At 41.0% G+C, this 25512-nt stretch overlaps 1 pseudogene across 1 annotated transcript in view; it reads left to right on the top strand.

Annotated features, from left to right (window-relative positions):
- Window positions 1-754: 754 nt before the first annotated feature.
- Window positions 755-25512, top strand: part of LOC145799909 (alpha-farnesene synthase-like) — a 31070-nt pseudogene continuing 6312 nt past the window's right edge. The window contains exon 1 of the transcript XR_014341345.1: window positions 755-877. The product of XR_014341345.1 is annotated as an alpha-farnesene synthase-like (transcript). The remainder of the gene's footprint in view (window positions 878-25512) is intronic.

Below are 25512 nucleotides of genomic sequence, written 5' to 3'. Positions count from 1 at the left end.
ATTTTTTACTTTTTAGATACATCTAAGTAAGGTGCATTTAAAAATATAAAAAAAATGTTAAAATTTTTTAAAATATTCACTAAAAACAAAAAAACACGAAAACTAAAAAAGTCAATTTTCAAAAAACTTAATCCAGAAAAATCAAACCAAACACACTGATTGGTTGTGCTTTGGTATTGTTTTTTTTTATTTTTAAATTTTAAATTTTTATTGGAAAGGACAATTTTTTTTATAAAGATCGAAAATAAATATATCATACCAAGGGTATTTCCCAAGACCAAAAAATAAAAAATAAAAAATAAAATAAATTAAAGGGTGAAAGCCATCCAGACATTAATAAATAAATAAATAAATCGATTGACAAAATCAAAAAAAGTGAAACAAAAAAATTGTTTCACAAACAACTTTCAAAAACAAATATTTCTAATTTAGTAACCATATTAACTAGTTCTTGCACTCTCATTATTTCTATTTCTCAAAACACCAAATACAAAAACGAAAATAGAACCGAAAACAAATACCAAAATGTTGAAAACAATGTTTTGTCAGGACATCAACGTTTTTAACGTGGTAGACCATGCTTGTTCATGACATTTGCCTTTATAAATAGGCTCCTTAATTTCACATAGATCACCACAACTTTCCCACCTCTTCTTCCCATTTTTTAGCAACCTTAAACATTGTTTTATTTTCTGTTTTTTTTTTTTTTTTTTTTTTTGTGTCTTTGTTTTAAATTAGCAAAAAAAAGGCCATAATGGATTGTAGTAAAGGAATGCTAGCAGATCAACATGTTCTACAATGCCAAAGGAGGTCAGCCAATTACAAGCCAAACATTTGGAAATATGATCTTCTACAGTCTCTTACAACTCAATACAATGTGAGGATTATATTAAATATATATATATATATATATATTAAATGCGTACTACAGGAAAAAAAGGGTTATGATAGCGTTTTTTTAACGACCTTTTTTTAAACGTCACTGTAATTAAAATTTAATGGCGTTTTATAAACGCCGCATATTCTATTAAACAAAACCACACCGTTTTATAACAGGAGGCGCTTAAAACCGCCTCCAAATGCGGTAGCCACACGCGCCTCTTTTGTGAAACCTTCTTTTGAATCAGAACCCTCTCTATATTACACAAAACGATTTCGATCGAAGATTCAAAACTCTCTCTCTCTCAACCCTTATTCGCACACATCTCTCGCTCCCTCTCAACCCTCTCTAAGCTCCATCGAAGCTCCATCGAAGATTCAGATTGAAGCTCCATCGAAGCGATTTCGAAGCTCCATCGAAGATTCAGATTGAAGCTCCATCGAAGCGATTTCGAAGCTCCAACGAAGATTCAGATTGAAACTCCATCGAAGCGATTTCGAAACTCCATCGAAGATTCAGATCGAAGCTCCATCGAAGCGATTTCGAAGCTGCACCAGCGAGGTAGCGAGCTCCACCGCTTCATTTGCAGAGATTCAGTGATTTCCAGAAGCTCAAATCTGAACTCTGACCTCTCGATTACTCGCATTTCAAGCTCCGATGGCGGCGAATAATCTACTTTGTTTCTGAACTGTAATCGGTACTCTCTCTCCGTCTCTCCCTCCTCTCGCTTTGTTCATGTAGACAAATTGTCCTTTCGTTGCATTTGTACATGCTATTAGTTGGCTGTAGTTTCTCTCTAGCTCGAAACTGGTGTTTGATTTGGATGTCCCGTGGAGTTGAATATGTACATTTTGAGTTTTTGATCACATTAGTATTGTTTCAATATCAAGGAACTTATCATTCTTACTTCTTGGAATTATTGTTAGATGAATTTGATTCTTGGTGGTGGTGGTGGTGGTTGGATTTTTGTTTTGTGATGGGCTCACATTGGTTGACTGTGTTGATTTCTACGAAAATAGAATTCCAGAAACATTCTTATTCTTATTGTGATTCTTTTTACCTAAAAGTGGAATCGAATTTCAGAGACTAAAACAGAGAACAAAAGGGCTCTGTGTTTTTTTGGAACCATTTGTTTTTTTTTTTTGAATTGGGCATGGGACGTTCTGGTTGTATCCAACTATTTGGCAGTGAATTAAAATGGAAAAATGTTTGATTGCCCGAATTTGTGTGATCTGAATAGTTTGAATGTGTCAAAACGATATCATTTTATAGCCAAAATAACATTGTTTCGAGACATACGAGTTATGACATTGTTGGTTAAAATATGAGAATGAAAAACATGAATGAATGAGTGAGAGAGTGGGAGAGAGAAGGTTCTTGGTTGAATCTGAATTACGTGTGATAGTGTTTATGTGAATAATATATTAATTAATAACGTTATAAATAAATAAATAAATGGGCAGGTTGAGAGGAACATCGACTTGGTGTATGGAGGAGGGAGTGTTGGGTTGATGGGTCTAATCTCCCAAGCTGTCTATGATGGTGGCCGCCACGTCTTAGGGTAATTTCTCTCTCTCTCTCTCTCTCTCTCTCTCTCTCTCTCTCTCTCTCATAAACTCCATTACTTATTTTTTTGCAGAGTGATTCCAAAAACTCTCTTCTCCACTCATAAACTCCATTACTTATTTTTTTGCAGAGTGATTCCAAAAACTCTTATGCCCAGAGAGGTAATTCACTGCACTTGTTTCCTCATAATTTTAATTAAAACTGGCTTCATTGAAATTCTTTAGCCTATTTCAGTGTATGTGATGATGAAGCTCATTTAACATTCACCCCAAAAGAAGTTAGATGACTAAACTGTTTTGGAAAATGCTAATGGTAACTAAAGGGCTGTGAATAATATTGGTAGATGTATAAAATATCTATAAAGTGTAGAAAAATATTTTAAAATGTGTAGGAGTTGTATTATTGAGATTTTAAATATTTTGATGTTTTTTTTACAATTCATTAAGTTGTGATTAGCATGACTCAATAGTCAAAGTATATTATTCTCCTTACAGTTTCTTTAGAATGAAAGTGATAGAACGTGAGGGAAATAGAAACAATATTAACGCTGTAAATAACTTTTTAATCCAATAATACCCCTTGACATTGATTCTGGTATTTCATCAAACTGAAGTTCCTCTATGATCTGTTCACTGATTCTATTTACAACCTAAAACACATAACAAAAACACAGCAAACATCTCTACAATGTTAGTAAGCAGGGGAACTAATGAACAAATATTGAAGTCAGTTCCTAACATCTCTATAATGTTACATGTTATACATACTGGCTTGTCAATCTTGTTAGTACACAGTATGATGCTTTCCTGTTTGTAGCAAGATATCAATACGTACGTCGATAGTTGGAATCCAGTAGTTTTTTTTTCTTTAGTAATACATGCAAAAGTTTAAAATGCCTTGTCTAGTAATACATGTTTATACATTCTTGTTGAGCATTCATGAATCATGCTGAGCTAATTTATGCATTTCGTAAGAGAGTGAGTTCAACGAGCTGTTTGACAAGAAGAAAAATGAGCTGAATTCATACCGAGCTAATTTATGAGTTGCATAATATGATTGAATTGACATTTTCATGTCAATGAACTATTCAAGTGAACTTCCAAACGAATCAATCGTGAGTAAAAATCATGTGTCTTGTCATCTTTAAAAGTATGAGCCACAATGATGGATGGTTGTTTTGGTTTAAAATGAGAGACCACATCATATCTATGAGAGTTTTGTGCAAAAATCATTATCGTTTAACATTACTCTTTATTATTATTTTTGGCCATTTGTGGAGGCAAAATTTTAAACCAATCCTGAAGTATCCGAAGAAATTTCTTGCTCTCAAAGATGACTAAAATCTTTGTTGTTTGTTTAACTTGTTTGTATTTGTTTTTTCATTCTTTCTTCGCTTAGCTCTTGGTATTATAAAAAGAGGACTGTTATATTACATTTTCTTTTTTTCATCCTTATGTATCATTATTATTTGTTTTCATTAATATCTTAATAATTATCTCCAAACAAAAAAATCAATCATAAATGTTCATGTAAGAGGGCAGTAACAAAAAATTGGTGATATATAACAATTTTCTTATATTTATAGGAGTTACTAATTTAGTAGTTAAAATTTGAGTTATTAACTTTGAGATTGAAGATTCAAATATGAGGGTAAGTGTCAAAGATTAGATCTATGATCTAGAAATTTTTTTTCTTGGTGATCTATATTTAGGTGGTGCCTTATTGCTAAAAACATCACATGGTCATTACAATTAGTTTTATAACAAAAGGACAGAGACAGAGCAGTATCAAGAAGACTAGCAGACAATATGTAGTGGCTATGTTTCAAGCCTGTGGTTCACCTGCAGGCTAATATTAATATATCCACACAAACATCCTCTATATTAATTATATATGTACTGTGTGTGTGTATGTGTGGTGATGGAGTAAAGAGTTTACGATGATGAGAAGGTTATAAACATGTGGCTGACATTTGCTAGAACATTTAGGCATTGGCCTTTCCAACAACTACTAAAATACTTTCATATACAATTCAGAGGTGGAAAGAACATGAAATGAAAGACTTTTTTTTTATAATATAACTACTGGAGTCTCCATGGGTGCAAACATATCAATTTTTGTCTTTTCAATATCAATACATTTTGGTATTGGTTGAAATAAAAATTCCATATACATTGGTTAGTTTTCGATACGTATTTTGATACCCCTAATATTATTCGATATTGCTGATACGTATCATTCAATACCATTAGGTCTTTAGATACCACTATCTAAAAGCATTAGGTCAAAGAAGACCTTTTGATGCCCAAAAAATAAGCTTACAAGGACAAGTCAAACGAAAAGGGTTAGTGAAGCCTCTACTAGCAATATTTTAACTACTCTTTATTATTACTCGTTGTGAAGATCTGTGAGAGAACCCACGTCCACAAACAATCTTCTTCATCACATGCTGCAAAGAAACTTCGTATACTTGTTGATGGGTATATGTATTTGTTTATTTATTTTTTGGAAGGAAAAAAAGATAAAGAGGGAGTGATAAGTACATGGGCAATTCGTTTTAGGTGTAATTATAAGAGCTTCTACCTATTGGAAAACTCAATATGAGAGCTGAAACAAGCCCACAAATGTAGATTCATATAATTAGTGAAAAATGACAAGATTTTTCACTTTACAAAGGCATAAGGCGTAAGCCCTCTCATGGCACTTCGAGCTTTATATAAGTAGATTTCTAACAACATAAAATTGATAAATAAATTTAACTCAGCTCAACTCAACAAGCCCTTAATTTCAGTTACTTGAGATCCTTCATGTAGATTCATCTGCTTAATTTCAACCCAGCTAACTCTTCCTATTTGTATGGAAAATTTGTGGAATATGGATCTCAGAGGCAAGAAAAACTGAAATGAAGCGGCTCAAGTTAGCTACTGTTGTGTAGGCATATCCAGTGAGGATTTCCAATATCCAATTATCCAGATTTGGCTTAATAAAATGGATCTCAGAGGCAAGAAAAACTGAAATGAAGCGGCTCAAGTTAGCTACTGAAATGAAGCCAAATCTGAAGTGAACCACATACATTTTCTACTGTTGTGTAGGCATATCCAGCGAGGATTTCCAATATCCAATTATCCAGCACAACTTCCCAAGTAAATACTTGCAAAGTAACAACTACTTGGTTTGGTTTCTATCGTATATGGCGAGGAAGCAACCAAATTTTTGATGCAGTTGATCTTTTGCTTCCTATGCATTCATATGAATCACAGGTGTGTATTGGTTCACTTCTGCATTATTATGGATTTCTTACTTTTGGCTGTTTCTCATAGCATTGTTGTGTCCAATTAACCATTTCTTTTGACTTCTTGTTGTTACCTTTACATGTAAACAGGCTGTTTGGATTTGAGTCCCACAATCTATAAAAGCAGCTGTGGAGATTAAAAACTTGTCCTTCCGTGCAGGCTTACATGCTGCGGATCATGCTCCGAAATAATGGATAATTTTGAGGTTACAGCCTTCTTAACAATTGTTGTCAATTTAATTATTTATTTTCTTTCAAATTTTAAACGTGAAATATGTAGCTGCATTAGGGAAGTCAAGTTGATTAGCTATAACCCAACTTGTCATATTTATCAGTTGTTGATCTGACTGCATCATGATACTCTGGCATGTAGATATATAATTTGCAACTCATCAGATTTGGCTTCAGAGTGTGTAAACACTACTGGAAATATCTGTTTTGAAGGCGTATTTTTAACGGCGTTTTTTAAAACGCCACTATTTGTAATAACAAACTATATTATACCACTTTGAAATTTTTATTAATCGGACTAATGCAAAATAAAAATACCTGGGACTGCTATAAAATCTGCATTTGGGTGTTTCTCCCATGGTATGACAAGTATTCAAATGTTGATATCAAGGGAGAAACTGCAATGAGGAAATTCTGAGTAAATGTTAGTTGACCAAATATTTTACTAACTAGCCAATTGCACTCACTCACTTTTGTTCAAAAAAATATATATATTGTACTTACCCAATGTTTGTCCTGAGAAAGAGTTCTTGTTTTTACTATGAATATTAGTCTAAGAGTTCTTGTTTTTACTATGAATATTAGTCTAAGAGCTCTGCATTGAGTATAGTAATTTAAACCTAGCGGCATCTGGTGAAAGAAAATCCCAAGGGCCATCAATATACCTTTATCCCCTGATAATGCAACCCACAATAATTTTTGCTAAATATTTATCCAAATGCAATCTCTCCTGAAAGTATTTCCTTATATCTTGTTTTAGTGCCTCATATCCTTGACCATGCAATATCTTGAATCCTTAATTGCCTTCTATGTCAATTTGAAGGATGTGAATCAGGGTGCAGCAGCTTTCTCTCAAGTTTCTAACCGTCACTTGCTGACTCCACATCAGGGTCATCTTCCTAAACATCAAGGTATGAACACAATAAATCACGGTTGAATTATTTAAATATGTTATATAACATCAGTTTACATCAATGTGATTACAATCTGTAACAGTTAGGGTAATGAGGAATTTCTCATGTCCTTAATATATAAAGCAGCACTAATTTTATTTTATTTTATTTTATTTTTTGTGGTGAGGTTAGTATAGATATAAAAACCAGACAAGGCTTGTCAACACTGATCAGGTTAATGGAATTCATTTGCATACGAAATTCGGAAAATGAAGCAGGCATGTAATTCTTTAGAGTTGAATACCTTTCTTTTTCTAATTGGAGGGAAATATGATTTTTCCTTTCTGATGAGGATTTGTTCTTCTTCGATTTCTGCATCCATTGTTCTATTGATTCCAAATAAAAAATAAAAATAATGTGTTTTACTTTGATGTTCAAACAGGACCAAAGATTGGAAGTGATATCAGAAGGTTTGGATACATTGAAAAACATGGCCCATGATTTGAATGAGGTTTGCTACTGCCTTATGCATTTGTATCTGTTGCTTTGTCCCATTTTGTACACATCAATTTTTGACTATGCAATTCATACAGGAAATGGATAAGCAAGTTCTTTTAATGGACGGATTGACACTAAGGTTTGAGAACACATCCTGTCCTAGTTATATCTGAAGCTACCAAGTATTCTTACATTATTAATGGTGTATTTTCACACCCTACAAGTCGACAATGCAGCATCTGACGGTTTTACTTTGATGTTCACACAGGACCAAGGATTGAAAGTGATATCAGAAGGTTTGGATAAATTGAAAGACATGGCCCGTGATTGTAGACATCCCATTTTTTACTGACCTTAAGACTTAGACGTCACCGATTGAGCGCTTGGTGATGTCGCATATTGTGCTCGTTCTGAGGTTGCGGAGTCTCGGCTGCGAGCCTTGCCTCTGGACTTCCGGGCTCCTTCGTGTTTTCCCTCGGTTTGCGAACCAGGTCCCGTTTTCTTCGTTGTCTTTTCCCGATGGGAGGGAGAGGTCTCGTAGACCATCTCTCAGTGGCCGTAGGCTACGTTTTATGGTCGTAGGCCATTTTTCCCGTTTGGAGCCCGGTTTCCGGTTTTTCAGAGCCGTCGGCCGTGTGCCTCGGTTCAGGACCGCCTAACCACCTCCGTTTGCTCCGGTTTTCGGTACACATCTTATTTACTTCCTTTTAGGGGACACTGTGGCTCGAGAAACCAACTTCGTGGTCGAATGCCACCTCCGGTGTTTAACAGCCCATTTTCGCGTTTCGATCCCCGAACCTCCGTTTTGCATCCGTTTTGGTTCATTTTTGGTGGAGACCTTATTTTCATTGTTAGAAAGCTTGTAGGAGGGTGGGAGGCTAGCAATTTTTCTAAAAAGCCAGTTTTATTTCTTCATCACTCTCTGTTGCCCGTTTTCCTCACTAGAAAGCTAATGTTGACCACTCCCGGGCCACTTTCTTTAGCCCTAAACCCCATATTTGTGTTGTACACACCTGAGAGGCCACCAATATGAATAGGCCGGAAAGTAATTGTCTTTGACCCTTTTGAACCCCTCTAAAAAGTTGGCTTTTCTCTCTCCTGGTTCACATTTTCTGAGTTTTGACCACATATTTGTGTTGTGCACACATGGGAGGCCACCTTTTTGGGGTGACCGGCCAGCAATTTTGATTGACCCTTTTGACCCGTGGCTGGCCGACCGGCCACCTGAACCTTTTGAACCTGGCCGGCCATGATCCTCTCTCCAAGTGTATTCCAGCTGTGCCAGCTGTTTCCCCCCAGATCCTGTATCCGAGGGGCTGCCTTTTGGGAGGGAAATTTGAATTTGTTTTTCCCTCCCTTTCCTTGGCCTCTCTCCCTCTTTAAAACCAGCACTCTACCACCATTTTGAAGGGTTAGAAAATCAGCTAAGGCACCATTATAGATACAACTTTCTCTCTCTCTCATCCAAGCCTCCAAACACCTTGGTTCTTCACCATTTACACACCAACCCATGGCATAACACCTCCATCACTCATTCCAGTATCTGAGAGGACATTTAAAGAGGTTGAAAGTTCAGAAATTTGGTCCAAAAATTGCTGATTTACTACTCTTCAAGGGTAAGCACCTATTTCCCTTAAACTTGCATTTTTTTGCTTCATTTATATGCCATACTTGCAAGCATTTTTGGGCTCCGACCCGAACTAGAAATAGTCTTTCTTGGATCTCATCTTCATGTTTGATCAAGGGTTTTTCTCTGTTTGAAGCCACCTGCTACCCCCTTCCCTCTATCTCTCTTTTAGGGCTATTTCTTGCATGATATGTTAGCCCTGTTTTTAAGCATTTATGGGCTTTGAGTCCAACTGTAAAGTGCTTTATTTTGAGCCCCTATTCAACTTTGTTGAAGGGATCTTCACTGTTTAAGGCCAGTTACTGCCTCTTGCTCCCTATCTCTCTTTTAGGGCCATTTTTGCATCATATTTTAGCCTTACTTGTGAGCATATTTGAGATTTTCCATAAACTATAAAGTATCTTTCTTTGAGCACCTCTTCAACTTTGTTGAAGGGCTCTTTCTTTTTTGAAATCATTTACTTCCCTGTTTGCTCATTCTCTCTTTAAGGGCTGTTTTTGCATGATATATTAGCCTTGTTTGTGAGCCTTTTCGGACCTCGACCTAAACTGAAAAAAGTCTTGTTTTGACATCATATTCATGTTTGATTAAGGCCTATTCTCTGTTTGGAGTCATCTTCCCCTATGCATGCTTAATTCTTTCATGATTAGGGCTATGCATTAGAGCACTTGTATTGGCCATGGTTTGGCCTCCTAGCCACTAAAATCCAATGGATTTTCAGTGGCTTTGATACATTTTTGAGCCTCGAAATCAGAGGGGGGTGACCCCCTCTCACCTTGTTTTGTTTGATGGTCATTTTGGCCTTCCAAAGAGGCCCTATCTTGCATGCTTAGTTGATTGATTTCAGGGCCAATTTAGTGAGTTTTAGGGCTACCATATTTGATTTACTGAGTTAATTTTTCCATGCCAAGTGTCCTTGATGTATGTTCTTAATAACCCCTTGTCTACCCTTCTAAAGGAGCCCCTCGTTTGTGCATGTGTTGGCTGCATTTCCATGCTTATTTGGGCATATTTTGGAATGTTTTATTCACTGATTTTTTCTGGTTTGATGAGTTCTCACCTGCTTCATGCACATGTCATGTAACTCATGTTTGCTAGTCAAAGTTGCATGCTATTTTAGTCCATCTTGTTAGCATCTTTTGGCCATGCTTTGAACTAGAAATGTTCATGTTTTGGGACTGCCTTGGTTCTGTCTTCATGCATCATGATCAAATAATGCATGCTTTGTAGAGCTATAGGTCAATGCATGTGCCTAGTGTTGCGTTTCGGGACATCGGGTGCCATGTTTCCACGTTTCGGGACCATTTTGCATCACATTTTAGTGCTGGAAATTACATGCTTGTATGCCATATTTCATGCCTTGCCATGCCTTGTTAGAGTTGCATACTCTGCCTTAGGTTCGGTCATCGATTTGCGTGCATGTGTGCACGGATTTCGATAGTCTCATTTTCATCTAATGGCCACTGATGTTAGTGTGGCTGAGGTCCACTCATGTTGGTGTAAGTCCATTATGCATTGTGTATGCCATTTCATAGCATTGCGTATGCTAGGTTGTATTTTAGAACATTGTGTATGTCATGTTGCATCGTGCATTGTGTATGCCATTTCATAGCATTGCGTATGCTAGGTTATATGCTAGTTGCATTGTGTATGACATTTCATTTGCATTGTGTTCAGGATAGGAGTTAGCCCAAGCACAGGAAACGAGGGACGTTTCGTACTCTGAGTGACGGAACGTGTCTCAATTCCCCGGTCGCCGACACTCTGGATTACCCATGATGGAGTTTAGGTCTTGTTGCGTTTTCATGTGCATTCATTTCACATCGAGTCGTGCAATTCGACTCATCGGCCATCATGCATTGATATGCGTGATTAGTGGCACGAGGATCGAGGACTACACTCCCCGAAGAGTAGTCATGCATACATATGTGAAAATACTTTGCCATGCCCATTTGTTGCTCTCTGTTGCAGTAAATCATAAATCAGCAGCCTCCTGGAGCTTTCCACAATATTCTGAGAAAAACTGCAAACAGAGGCGAATCGGGGCATCGCAATGGATTTCCGCGCCAGGCAATTCAAGCATGCATCATTCCACCATTCGGAACAGAGCTGAGGCAGTCCATAGGCTTACATGCTAGTTTATCGCTTTCCTAGTTAATTTGTTAATTAATTAGGGTTTTGTAATATTTAATTATTCATTATGGAGTGTAATTATTTATTCGGACTGTATTATTCTTTCGGACCCTCCGAGCGAGGACACAACTGTAATAAGTGTGCATGCGTGTGATGTATGTCTTCCAACCCCACGCCTTTCTCCCTTTTATTTACCCGCTTATGATGGTTAGATTAGGGCATGTTTCAATTAGCATACAGTATGATAGCATGTTTGCATTCATTCATTTGTTTTGCATGCACCGGGCTCGGCGCATCATACTAACTGCATTATATTTCAATTCCAAGTTGAATACTTGTTAGTTGTAGCATTTCGCATGCCATCTTTAGAATAGCCGAGCCTTCTATAGTTGCATTTTTGCATGTGTTGCATTAGGCATTTCTGTATAGTTAGGATCATGCATGGATTTCTAATTAGCTCCTGTTTTGGCTTGGAGTACTCGGTAAGTTTTATGCTTTAGCATCCTTGCATGCGTGTGAGTGACTGCCATGATAGCATGCTTACCATGAGGCTATGTGCTTATATGATATAACTGCCTGAATGCCTGTGGGTGAAGGTTGGGTTATTTGAATTGGAACAATTCATTAATTGTGAGTTTTAAGCCCACTAGATAGTGGCAAAACCATGTTTTCTAAGCCCATCCGAGGGTGGCAAATCCATGTCTTAGCCTACTTGTGGGTAGCACCATCAAAACATTTTCAAATAAACAAACATGAAATGTTTTGTTCCAATTCAGGCGACCCAGTCTATACTTGTATGCTGTGCGCATCACATAGTAAATCTAGGTTAATAACCGGAATAAGAACGCATAATGTTTTCAAAAATAGATATCATGGTTAGTAGAGGCCGATCTTTGATCGGGCGAGCGGGGGTGCTCACAAAGTGACCTTCCCTAATCATACCCAAGTTCCCGAGCCCAGGCCACTTTGGTGATGACGGACACGTGGCCTTAGGCAAACGAGTCAGGGTTTCCTAAATTTCTCCAAAATAAAACATTTAGGTGGCGACTCTGTGTCTGGCAAAGCAGTCCATGTTTGGCACTTCTTTCAAAATCTGTTTTCTCAAAACGATTTGCCGGATTTGGACTCTTTGGTTCAGATTTAGAACCGTGACAATTTGAGAGTCCGAACACGTAGTAAGCCCAAATGAATAGAACGGGACTCATCCTCCCGGGGCGTTCGGGGACGTCTATAGTTTCTGGCGACTCCGCTGGGGACTTAGAGAACTTGACTCGAACTCATGATATCTGTTTTTTACTACACTTATGTGTTTCTTTGCATTACATGTGCATTGGTGCACCTAGGACACCGTGTTTGCCATCTGCTATTCCTGAACGGTTTGTCGGAGGCTTGTCTTGTCAAGCCATGACCATAAGGCTGACCGGTTGTGGGCTCTGCCAGTATAGGAACACAAACCCCGATTTTACCGGGGCACCCTTTTGACCATTCGACCTAGTGTATATTCGGAATCCGTAGTGGCCATTCCAAACTAGGACAGGTTGCTTACCCGATAGGTTGTTTGAAACCGCTGCGTGCGTAGTGAAACCCTAGCTCATGACAGAATAGGACAGGGAAACCTTACCCCAACATAGGGGTGTTTTGGCTGTCACTTGCTTATTTTGTGCTTTTAGAGTGCGTCTCTACAGGGGTGCATATATCAGTTTGCAAGTTTGGATATAAGGCCTGCGGGCACCAGTTCAATATTTTGGGAATCAGTTATATCTGCGGGTATCAGATTCAGTTTTGGGGGCAGTAATTTTGGGAACAGTGATCAGCGGTCGAATGCAGTTATTCAGTTATGCTCATGTCTGTATTAGCGGGATTGGGCTGAGATGCCGCGTGTGTTCTCTTTCAGGGGGTTCAGAGACTCGGTTCAGAGCAACCAGTGTTCTCCTTTGCTGAGGCAAGACAGAAAAAGGCTCACCGGTTCTTCAGATTCGTCAGTCACCAGTCCGGTCCATCTAATCCGTCAGTCACCAGTCACATCACCTCTGTTCAGTTTAGCAAAACTCGTGATGACGCAAAATTCGGAAGAAATTGTGGTTATGGCAGCCGCATCAGACCAAGGAATCACATTACAAGGTGATACCGATGTTGAAGTGCCACACCCACCTAGGTCACCTACCGCACATCCGACCTGGGAACCCCAGTTATTTCAAACCCGTGAGCCCACCACATTCGAGTTGATGGGAATGATTGGTGACCTTCAAAGATCTGTGGTGGATCTAGCCTGCGGAATGTCGGTTCCGCCACCAAATGCATCATATGCTGAGAATTTCATACCGCAGGAGCCCCCGCTACTGGAGCGAATTGTAATAGAGCTTAGCCAACCTGAAGCTGTCTCAAGCTCTGGCAATGATATGTCAACAACAGCCGGATTTCGTACTGGTCAAGCAACCCAAACCTTCCACCAAGCTGAGGCTAGTGGAAAGAACAAGATGAAGATGGACACTGATCCCTATGAACAACTCCAGCAAGCTGTTGAGGCTCTGAAAGCCAGAGGGTTGAATAAGCAACAAGTACTCGCAGTTGTGGCTAAGACTGTGGATGACATCTTCCCCACTAAAGACGAGAGCAGTTCAAGCCAGGGGAAAAATCGAGATGGAGATCGTCGTACCAGAACAGTTCCTTCCAATTCTAATCCTACACCTGGAAAAGATCAGAGAGCCAAGGCAGCACCTGCGGATCCTTTTTCGAGTGCGTCCAGCAAAAACTTGCAGACTTCGAAATATCCGCCCCGAGGTCGCAGGGTCTTCCAAGCCCTCTACACGCCTTTGTCTAAGGGCCTTCAAATCCTCGTCGAAAAAGGGCATCTCAAACCCCTCGAGCCTCGGCCTCTCCCGAGTCCGCTTCCAGTTAAGCATGATGGTATCCAGTACTGCGCGTACCACCAGCAAACTGGTCACAGCACCGACAACTGCTTTCGTCTTCGCCACGAAGTACAGGATCTGTTTGACAACGGGGTTGTCCTCCTGCAATGCTCGGCGAAGTCTACCATCACTGGGTCAGTGAACTTTGAGGATCGTATGAGTATGTGATCAGGGGTTGGACCACCTGCGGGCGGTGCTCGGTTTACCTCAAATGTGGCGTATGGCATGCACTTTTTTGAGCATTTGCGAATGCTAGTTTTGTAATTTCTAACTTGGGTGTTAAATCAATTTTGTAAGTTTTGTTTTGAGTCTGTCTCATTGTCTCGAGTCAGTCTTTTTGATTAAGGGTCTATCTTGTTGTATCGAGTCAGTCCTGTTGTACAAAGGTCGGGTGATTCCGGGGGTGTTATCTCGGGCATCACCATTTTGTTTTGCGTTTGTCTTTTCATTTTCTTCTGAGTCTATTTCTGCTTGGAGCCAGTTGCACCAACAAATTTGAATGGAACAACAGTGGTTTTTCATATTCTTGTGTTTGCTTTTGCCATATGCCAGAAGTTCAGAATGAGGTGGCAGTATTTGATTGAAAACTTTGCCTTTCCTATGCCCCGAAATCATTGCATTGACCTAAGTTTTTCAAAAGTTTTCTAACACTGTGATTAAAAAAAAAACGAAGAGGGAGGAATTCCTCGGGTTTTGCAAAATTTGATCAATTGAGAGAAAGAGAGGCGTGCTAAGCCCTTAATGAATGAGATCATGTTTGTTAATGTGAGTACTGAGAAGGATCCTGGCTTGGTCCAGATTGGTTCTACACTGTCTTCAGCGCGAGCGATTAGTCGCTTTCTTAAAAGGTTTCAAAAATGTTTTGCGCAGTCCTGCGAAGACCTGTGTGGAATCGCTCTTGAGATTGTGCGGCTTAGGATCGCTCTCAGCCTCAAGACTCGACCCCTCATTTTCAAACCTTGAACTTTGATTCAGAATGTTCAATGGTCAACCACAATGTGAGGACTGTGTGGCCGGATCAGAAGTAGCCCTCGAACTAGGGGCAGGGAAGTCAGATCAAGAAGATCAGATGCCATCAAAAGAAACTTGCAAAGCTAGATCAGAAGCACCACTCGAACTAGGGGCAAAAGATGCCAGATTGTACTCGAAGAACCAAAGATGGATCGTTCCACAAATCAACGAAGATCGACAAGAATGCCAAACCCCAGAAGGAAGGAAAGAAGAAGACATTGCTGAAGGACAATCGAGTTCCTATCCATAACAATAGGGGCAAATTCAGCCCCCGTTGGATGGACTCCTACATCGTCAGCGAATAATAGCCACTCTCTTGGATTCAGACGGATTCGAGATCTCAGAACCATTTGACATGGACCAAGCTACACTTTTACCCTTGAGAGGCTCGCTGGGCCGAAAACCCGGAAGGGCAACCCAGACAAAAGTTAGAGCAAGAAGAAGAAGAAAAAGAACAGAAAAAAAAAGAAAAATGCAAAGAATGAAAAAAAAAAAGAAAAAGAAGAAAAATGAAGAAAATGAAAGAAGAAAAAGAAAAAAAGATGAATAGAAATGAAAAGAGAAACAAAGCTCGCAAGGTTGAAAACCCGGAAGGGCGGCTTTGGCAAAAGTTAGAGCGCAAAAGGAGAGGTTAGTACCCGAGTGTACCTTAACCCCAAACTACGTAAGGCTTGATTCCCATGTTTGGGATACGTAGGCAACTTCATTCTGAAGTCCAGCCACAAACACTTCCAAATCGATTGTGTCCATGTAATGGTTTTGATCATCTTCGCTTTCTCTGAATGTAAGAATTTGGTTGTGTTCGTCACTCTGAGGATTGACTACAATGCGCTGCGGTGCCATGCAAACAAGGGGCAACTTTCCGTTGCCATTCAATGCGCTGCGGTGCCGTTCAAACAAGGGGCAACTCTCTGTTGCCATGCATCTCTCTTCGTGTAAGGGGCAATTTTCCTTCGGATCTGAGGTTATGCATTTCAGGAGTAGGTTCTGTGCTCGTTGAGCAGTCGCCGTTTGCAATAACAATTTTTGAGAATTTTTACTGAGGTTGACTAATTTTCTCTCAAAAAGCATTCCATCTTTTCTAAAATTGGATCATTTCTTGGACCCAAAAAAGGAAAATTTTCAGTGCTCATAACCTGACTTGCATGATTTCAAATCAAAAAATCGAACAAGCGTGTTAATCTAACTCTCATTTTGGTTAAAATTGTTTTAGCGGAAGCAAAAAATAAAAAATGGTCAAAATGATGAACTAGGGGCACAGTTGAGTCAAGCTCCCTGTCTTTTCCTTGTTGTCAATGCATTTGCCAGAAAGGGCACCATACTTGCCAAGAAGGGCATCATACCTGCCGGAAAAGGGCACCACTGAAGCTAACCGCAAAAGGGCTGAAAGCTCTATCACCCTCCAAGCAGCGAGGTATCAAGCTAAGTGCGAAGCACGAATTGGAATGGATCAAGATATTCCACTTCCTCATCTGGATAGATCTGATCACGTCCAAACTCCCCAGGAAAGCATCATCAACCGATGTCAGCTGCAGATTTGCTACACACCCAGTTGTAGCGCAATCCCTCTGTGGGAGAAACTCACTGTTGTGAAGAAGAATAAGAATCTGGTAGAATGCCAGGGGCAAGAGCCCACAACTTCCTGCTTACCCATCAACCACCCAGGGGAGGGAATTAAAATCAGAGATTGAAGAATAGAGAGGTGTGCGCTGAGAGAAAAAGTGAGGAAAAAGGCTTTTCCAGAAAAACAGAGCCTGAGGGCCGAGTGATGTGAGAATCACAAATGAGAAAGGGTGGGAAACAATGCCCGGAGAAACTAGCTCCTCGCGAATTGAGAGGTCTCTCGTCTTTGTAACACGTCTGTGTGTCGTGTCTTTCATTTTGTTTGTCTCGATTCTTGCTTTGAGTCGTTCCGAGTGTGTCTCGATGCGTTTAGGTTGTTTACCTTTTCTTTTCCGTTGTTCAGTCTTTTTCGCTGCGTTCAGTTGTAGGCTCAATACCCGGTTAAGAATTTGTTTCTCAATTTCAAAAAATCGTTTTGTGCTCAGAGTGCCTTGCCGTTCTCCACATTTGTGCAAAACAAGATTTTGTTCTTTCAAAAACCGCAGGGTCAACCCAGGTCATGTGGGAATAGTAAAACCAGGACCTATTTGAAGCTATATAGGTTCGAGACTTCAAAGCAAAAGAAAATAGGAAAAATGTCAGGCATCTGAGTCTGTTTTAACTTCTGCAAGTTCTGTTATCGCATCCTATATGTTCAGAATGAGCTATGTGTTCAAAAAAATTAAAAGAATACTGTGTTATGAGCCTTGTGTTCAGATGGAGCAGTGATGTGTTATGAGCTGCGTGTTCAAAATGAAGTGTGTGTTGTGTGTTCACAATCAAGATATGGGCTGCGTGTTCAGAAATTCAACAGTTTGGGCTGCGTGTTCAACTCTCAACAAGTGTGTGCTGTGTGTTCATATTCAAAATATGAGCTGCATGTTCAATATTAAGAGTGAGCTGCATGTTCAACATGAAGTATTGAGCTGTGTGTTCAGAATTAAAAAGTGTGAGCTGCGTGTCTAACATATGAGCGTGGGTTCGGAATTAAAATGTATGAGCTGCGTGTTCAGAATTAAAATTTGAGCTGCGTGCAAATGAAAATGTATGGGCTGCGTGTTTAGAAATTCAAAAGTTCGGGCTGCGTGTTCGACTTTCAACATGTGTGTGCCGTGTGTTCACATTTGATATGGGCTGCGTGTTTAGAAATTTAACAGTTTGGGCTGCGTGTTCAACTCTCAACAAGTGTGTGCTGTGTGTTCACATTCAAAATATGAGCTGCGTATTCAATATTAAGAGTGAGCTGCGTGTTCAACATGAAGTATTGAGTTGTGTGTTCAGAATTGAAAAGTGTGAGCTGCGTGTTCAACATATGAGCCTGGGTTCGGAATTAAAATGTGTGAGCTGTGTGTTCAGAATTAAGAATGAGCTGCGTGCAAATGAAAATGTATGGGCTGCGTGTTCAGAAATTCAAAAGTTCGGGCTGCGTGTTCAACTTTCAACAAGTGTGTGCCGTGTGTTCACATTCGAAACTGGGCTGCGTGTTCAGAAGTTCAAAAGTTCGGGCTGCGTGTTCGACTTTCAACAAGTGTGTGCTGTGTGTCCACATTCGAAACTGGGCTGCGTGTTCAGAAGTTCAAAAGTTTGGGCTGCGTGTTCAACTTTCAACAAATGTGTGTTGTGTGTTCACAATCAAGATATGGGCTACGTGTTCAGAAATTCAAAGTTTGGGCTGCGTGTCCAACTCTCAACAAGTGTGTGCTGTGTGTTCACATTCAAAATATGAGCTGCGTGTTCAGAGATTCAAAAGTTCGGGCTGCGTGTTCAACTTCTTTTAACAAGTGTGTGTTGCGTGTTCACAATCAAAATGGGCTGCGTGTTCAGAAATTCAAAAGTTTGAGCTGCGTGTTCAGATTTCAAAAAAGGTGGGCTACGTGTTCACGATAAAAAATTTGAGCTGCGTGTTCAGATTTCAGAAAAGGTGGTTCATGACAAAAAGTATAAGCTGCGTGTTCAGAAATTCAAGTGCTTGAGCTGTGTGTTCAAAATGCAAACCAAATGCTGCGTTATGGACTGAGTGTTCAGATTGAGCAGTGTTACGAGCTGTGTGCCTGAAAAGCGAGCTGTGTGCCCGAAGAAGGAGCTGTGTGCCCGAAGAATGAGCCGTGTGCCTGAAAATGAGCTGCGTGCCCGAAAAATGAGCTGTGAGCCTGAAGAATGAGCCGTGTGCCCATAAGCGAGCTGTGTGCTCGAAAATGAGTTGTGTTCTCGAAAAATGAGCTGCGTGCCCGAAAAATGAGCTGTGAGCCTGAAGAATGAGCCGTGTGCCCGCAAACGAGCTGTGTGCCTGAAAATGAGCTGTGTGCCCGAAAAAGGAGCTGTGTCCCCGAAAACAAGCTACTTGTCCGAAGAAGGAGCTGTGTGCCCGAAGAATGAGCCGTGTGCCCGAAAATGAGCTACGTGCCCGAAAAATGAGCTGTGAGCTTGAAGAATGAGCCGTATGCCCGCAAACGAGTTGTGTGCCCGAAAATGAGCTGCGTGCCCGAAAAAGGAGCTGTGAGCCTGAAGAATGAGCCGTGTGTCCGCAAACGAGCTGTGTGCCCGAAAAATGAGTTATGTGCCTGAAAAAGGAGCTGTGTGCCCGAAAACGAACTACGTACCCGCAAAGGAGCTGTGTGCCCGAAGAATGCGCTGTGTGCCTGAAGAATGCGCTGTGTGCCCAATATGAGCTGCGTGCTCGAAATGTGCTGTGTGCCCCAAATGAGCTGTGTGCCCAAAAGAGCGGCGTGCCCAGATTAAACAGAGTGTTGTGTTACGAGCTGTGTGTTCAAAACGAACAGAATATTGTGTTGACTGTTTCACTGTTTCAAGCCAGAATGGTGATCAGAAGTGCTCTCTCTGAGTACCATTCCCCGTCAGAGTAAAGCGGTTTACCGCCACTCACTCCATGAGGTGCTTTCTAGAGTGCCGCTTTGTCTGTTTACTGTATTCCCTAAACATCATGCTCTACATTGCTTGTAACATGTACTTTATCATCGCACTTGTTGTGTTTATTTGCATCCTGTGTTATCTTATATCCTTTTGCGCTGTGTTGCGTTTAGAATCGTTGTCCTCCAGGACTTTCTCAGGTTGCGTTATGTACGCACCTGGGCGGTTGTTTTTGGACCTTCTCTCATGATTTCAGCGTGGTTTGAGTGTCTATTCCCTCACATGATTTCAGCGTGTTTGGATTTTATCTCAGGTTGCGTTGTGCGCGCACTTGGGCGGTTGTTTTTGGACCTCCTCTCACGATTTCAGCGTGGTTTGAGTGTCCCGTTCCTCACGCGATTTCAGCGTGTTTGGATTTTATCTCTGGTTGCGTTGTATGCGCACTTGAGCAATTGTTTTCGGACCTCTTCTCACGATTTCAACGTGGTTAGAGTGTTCTTTTCCTCACACGATTTCAGCGTGTTTGGAATTTATCCCAAGTTGCGTTGTAGACGCGCTGGGCGGGTTGTTTTTGGAGCCTCCCATTCCTCACACGATTTCAGCGTGTTTGGAATTTATCTTAGGTTGCATGGAACGCGCTCCTGATTGATTTTCTTTGTTCTTCCACCACTCACGAGTCCAGCGTGGTTGGCGTGTGTTCACCCTTTGCATATATTGCGTCACATCTATTACATCGTATCTATTTTACTATCTGGTCTAGGAGACCTTAAATCCTCCGGTCTAAGGAGACCTTAAATCCTGCATCTTTATTCGCACTGTCTTGTGCACTCCCGGGTCTAGGAGACCTTAAATCCTCTAAAGGTGCAATTCCTTTGGTGTTTGTCGTGTCCGAACGACTTCCAGTGGTCTGGTATGTTTGCGGTGAGTTCCTAGGAGACCAACTGAGATGGTGGAAATTAGAGTTCGAATGGCTTATGCCTAGAACACAAAGGTTTGGGATTTTCGAGACTAAAGTCTTGTTTAAATATCCAGGGGTATATCCTCGGCTTGAAATCTGTATGGAAGCCCTATAGATTGAGATAGCATATGTATGCGCCTCAATTCTGGATACCGAATCAACCTAGTCTGTCACCCTATTGGAGAATAGGGAAAGCTGCGACCATAGTCAGGGAGAAAAGTAGTACCTGCAGTTCAACCAAGAAGAAGCGAAAGATCCCCAGCGGCATGAGGTAAGTCATTGCCGATTGCCCCTATAAAGTACCTTCACCTCTTAGCTATTACATTGCATTTTAGCCACTACATTACAGTGCATCGCATAAATCCTCATTTTTTAAACCGGCTTCGCGTAGTGTATAAGTCCAATCATCAAAATCTTCCCGCATATCATTTTATCCTGCCCCTGAACAATGCTGGTTTGATTCCTTGCAAAGGGATACGTAGGCAGCCTGCAGGCGCAACCATTTATTTGTCTGTACTTTGTATGTTTGTCTAAGTCTTCGGCCTTGTCAAAAATAGGTCGTCTCTGGGCTTTGACATTCACTCCCGTCACTTCTTGACTTTCGAGTTCTGTCAAAGAGGGGCAACTGTAGACACCTCATTTTTGACTGACCTTAAGACTCAGACGTCACCGATTGAGTGCTTGGTGATGTCGCATATTGTGCTCGTTCTGAGGTTGCGGAGTCTCGGCTGCGAGCCTTGCCTCCAGACTTCCGGGCTCTTTCGTGTTTTGCCTCGGTTTGCGAACCAGGTCCCGTTTTCTCTGTTTTCTCTTCCCGATGGGAGGGAGAGGTCTCGTAGACCATCTCTCAGTGGCCGTAGGCCATTTTTCCCGTTTGGAGGCCGGTTTTCGGTTTTTCGAAGCCGTCGGCCGTGTGCCTCGGTTTGGGACCACCTAACCACCTCCGTTTGCTCCGATTTTCGGCACACATCTTATTTACTCCCTTTTGGGGGACACTGTGGCTCGAGAGACCAACTTTGTCGTCGAATGCCACCTCCGGTGTTTAACAGCCCATTTTCGGGGCCTCGGGCGGCGCGTTTCGGTCCTCGAACCTCCGTTTTGCATCCGTTTTGGTTCATTTTTGGTAGAGACCTTATTTTCATTGTTAAAAAGCTTGTAGGAGGGTAGGAGGCCAGTAATTTTTCTTAAAATTCAGTTTTATTTCTTCATCGCTCTTCGTCGCCCGTTTTCCTCACTAGAAAGCTAATGTTGACCACTCCCGGGCCACTTTCTTTAGCCCTATACCCCATATTTGTGTTGTACACACCTGGGAGGCCACCAATATGAATAGGCCGGCCAGTAATTGTCTCTGACCCTTTTGAACCCCTCTAAAAAGTTGGTTTTTCTCTCTCCTGGTTCACATTTTCTGGGTTTTGACCACATATTTGTGTTGTGCACATATGGGAGGCCATCTTTTTGGGGTGACCGGCCAGCAATTTTGATTGACCCTTTTGACCCCTGGCCGGCCGGCCAGGGTGGTGGCCAGCCGGCCACCTGAACCTTTTGAACTTGGCCGACCGTGATCCTCTCTCCAAGTGTATTCCAGCTGTGCCAGCTGTTTCCCTCCAGATCCTGTATCCGAGGGGCTGCCTTTTGGGGGGGAAATTTGAATTTGTTTTTCCCCTCCTTTCCTTGGCCTCTCTCCTTCTTTCAAACCAGCACTCTACCACCATTTTGAAGGGTTAGAAAATCAGCTAAGGCACCATTATAGATACAATTTTCTCTCTCTCTCATCCAAGCCTCCGAACACCTTGGTTCTTCACCATTTACACACCAACCCATAGCATAACACCTCCATCACTCATTCCAGCATCTGGGAGGACATTTGAAGAGGTTGAAAGTTCAGAAATTTGGTCCAAAAGCTGCTGATTTACTGCTCTTCAGGGGTAAGCACCTATTTCCCTTAAACTTGCATCCTTTTGCTTCATTTATAAGCCATACTTGCAAGCATTTTTAGGCTCCGACCCAAACTATAAATAGTCTTTTTTTGAGCTCATATTCATGTTTGATCAAGGCTTTTTCTCTGTTTGAAGCCACCTGCTACCCTCTTCCCTTTATCTCTCTTTTAGGGCTATTTCTTGCATGATATGTTAGCCCTGTTTTTAAGCATTTTTGGGCTTCGAGCCAAACTGTAAGGTGATTTATTTTGAATCCCTCTTCAACTTGTTTGAAAGGATCTTCACTGTTTGAGGCCAGTTACTGCCTCTTGCTCCCTATCTCTCTTTTAGGGCCATTTTTGCATCATATTTTAGCCTTACTTGTGAGCATATTTGAGATTTTCCATAAACTGTAAAGTATCTTTCTTTGAGCCTCTCTTCAACTTTGTTGAAAGGCTCTTTCTTGTTTGAAATCATTTACTTCCCTGCTTGCTCATTCTCTCTTTTAGGGCTGTTTTTGCATGATATATTAGCCTTGTTTGTGAGCGTTTTTGGATGTCGACCTAAACTGAAAAAAGTCTTGTTTTGACATCGTATTCATGTTTGATTAAGGCCTATTCTCTTTTTGGAGTCATCTTCCCCTATGCATGCTTCATTCTTTCATGATTAGGGCTATGCATTAGAGCACTTGTATTGGCCATGGTTTGGCCTCTTAGCCACTGAAATCCAATGGATTTTCAGTGGCTTTGATGCATTTTTGAGCCTTGAAATCAGAGGGGGGTGACCCCCTCTCACCTTGTTTTGTTTGATGGTCATTTTGGCCTTCCAAAGAGGCCCTATCTTGCATGATTAGTTGATTGATTTCAGGGCCAATTTGGTGAGTTTTAGGGCTACCATATTTGATTTACTGAGTTAATTTTTCCATGCCAAGTGTCCTTGATGTATGTGCTTAATAACCTCTTGTATGTCCTTCCAAAGGAGCCCCTCGTTTGTGCATGTGTTGGCTGCATTTCCATGCTTATTTGGGCATATTTTTGCATGTTTTATTCACTGATTTTTTCTGGTTTGATGAGTTGTCACCTGCTTCATGCACATGCCATGTAACTCATGTTTGCTAGTCAAAGTTGCATGCTATTTTAGTCCATCTTGTTAGCATCTTTTGGCCATACTTTGAACTAGAAATATTCATTTTTTGGGACTGCCTTAGTTCTTTCTTCATGCTTCATGATCAAATAATGCATGCTTTGTAGAGCCATAGGTCAATGCATGTGCCTAGTTTTGTGTTTCGGGACCATTCCATGCATCGGGTGCCATGTTTCCGCGTTTCGGGACCATTTTGCATCACATTTTAGTGCTGGAAATTACATGCTTGTATGCCATATTTCATGCCTTGCCATGCCTTGTTAGAGTTGCATACTATGCCTTAGGTTCGGTACTCGGTTTGCGTGCATGTGTGCACACATTTCGATAGTCTCATTTTCATCTAATGGCCACTGATGTGAGTGTGGCTGAGGTCCACTCATGTTGGTGTAAGTCCATTATGCATTGTGTATGTCATTTCATAGCATTGCGTATGCTAGGTTGTATTTTAGAACATTGTGTATGTCATGTTGCGTCGTGCATTGTGTATGCCATTTCATAGCATTGCGTATGCTAGGTTATATGCTAGTTGCATTGTGTATGACATTTCAGTTGCATTGTGTTCAGGATAGGAGTTAGCCCAAGCACGGGAAACGAGGGACGTTTCGTACTTCGAGTGACGGAACGTGTCTCAATTCCCCGGTCGCCGACACTCCGGATTACCCATGATGGAGTTTAGGTCTTGTTGTGTTTTCATGTGCATTCATTTCACATCGAGTCGTGCAATTCGACTCCTCGGCCATTATGCATCGATATGCGTAATTGGTGGCACGAGGATCGAGGACTACATTCCTCGAAGAGTAGTCATGCATACATATGTGAAAATACTTTGCCATGCCCCTTTGTTGCTCTCTGTTGTAGTAAATCATAAATCAGCAGCCTCCTGGAGCTTTGCACAATATTCTGAGAAAAACTGTAAACAGAGGCGAATCGAGGCATCGCAATGGATTTCCGCGCCAGGCAATTCAAGCATGCATCATTCCACCATTCGGAACAGAGCTGAGGCAGTCCATAGGCTTACATGCTAGTTTATCGTTTTCCTAGTTAATTTGTTAATTAATTAGGGTTTTGTAATATTTAATTATTCATTCCGGACTGTAATTATTTATTCGGACTGTATTATTCTTTCGGACCCTCCGAGCGAGGACACAACTGTAATAAGTGTGCGTGCGTATGATGCATGTCTTCCAACCCCACATCTTTCTCCCTTTTATTTACCCGCTTATGATGGTTAGATTAGGGCATGTTTCAATTAGCATACAGTATGATAGCATGTTTGTATTCATTCATTTGTTTTGCATGCACCGGGCTCGGCGCATCATACTAACTGCATTATATTTCAATTCCAAGTTGAATACTTGTTAGTTGTAGCATTTCGCATGCCATCTTTAGAATAGCCGAGCCTTCTATAGTTGCATTTTTGCATGTGTTGCATTAGGCATTTCTGTATAGTTAGGATCATGCATGGATTTCTAATTAGCTTCTGTTTTGGCTTGGAGTACTCGGTAAGTTTTATGCTTTAGCATCCTTGTATGCGTGTGAGTGACTGCCATGATAGCATGCTTACCATGAGGCTATGTGCTTATATGATATAACTGCCTGAATGCCTGTGGGTGAAGGTTGGGTTATTTGAATTGGAACAATTCATTAATTGTGAGTTTTAAGCCCACTAGATAGTGGCAAAATCATGTTTTCTAAGCCCATCCGAGGGTGGCAAATCCATGTCTTAGCCTACTTGCGGGTAGTACCATCAAACCATTTTCAAATAAACAAACATGAAATGTTTTGTTCCAATTTAGGCGACCCAGTTTATACTTGTATGATGTGTGCATCACATAGTAAATCTAGGCTAATAACCGGAATAAGAACGCATAATGTTTTCAAAAGTAGATATCATGGTTAGTAGAGGCCGATCTTTGATCGGGCGAGCGGGGGTGCTCATAAAGTGACCTTCCTCAATCATACCCAAGTTCCCGAGCTGAGGCAAC

This window comes from Camellia sinensis, chromosome 9 (assembly GCF_055761805.1).
Source record: "Camellia sinensis isolate YWXY chromosome 9, ASM5576180v1, whole genome shotgun sequence".
Classification (NCBI taxonomy): domain Eukaryota; kingdom Viridiplantae; phylum Streptophyta; class Magnoliopsida; order Ericales; family Theaceae; genus Camellia; species Camellia sinensis.
The sequence above is the reverse complement of the archived record's forward strand: the minus strand, read 5'-3'. Positions and strand labels throughout refer to the sequence as shown.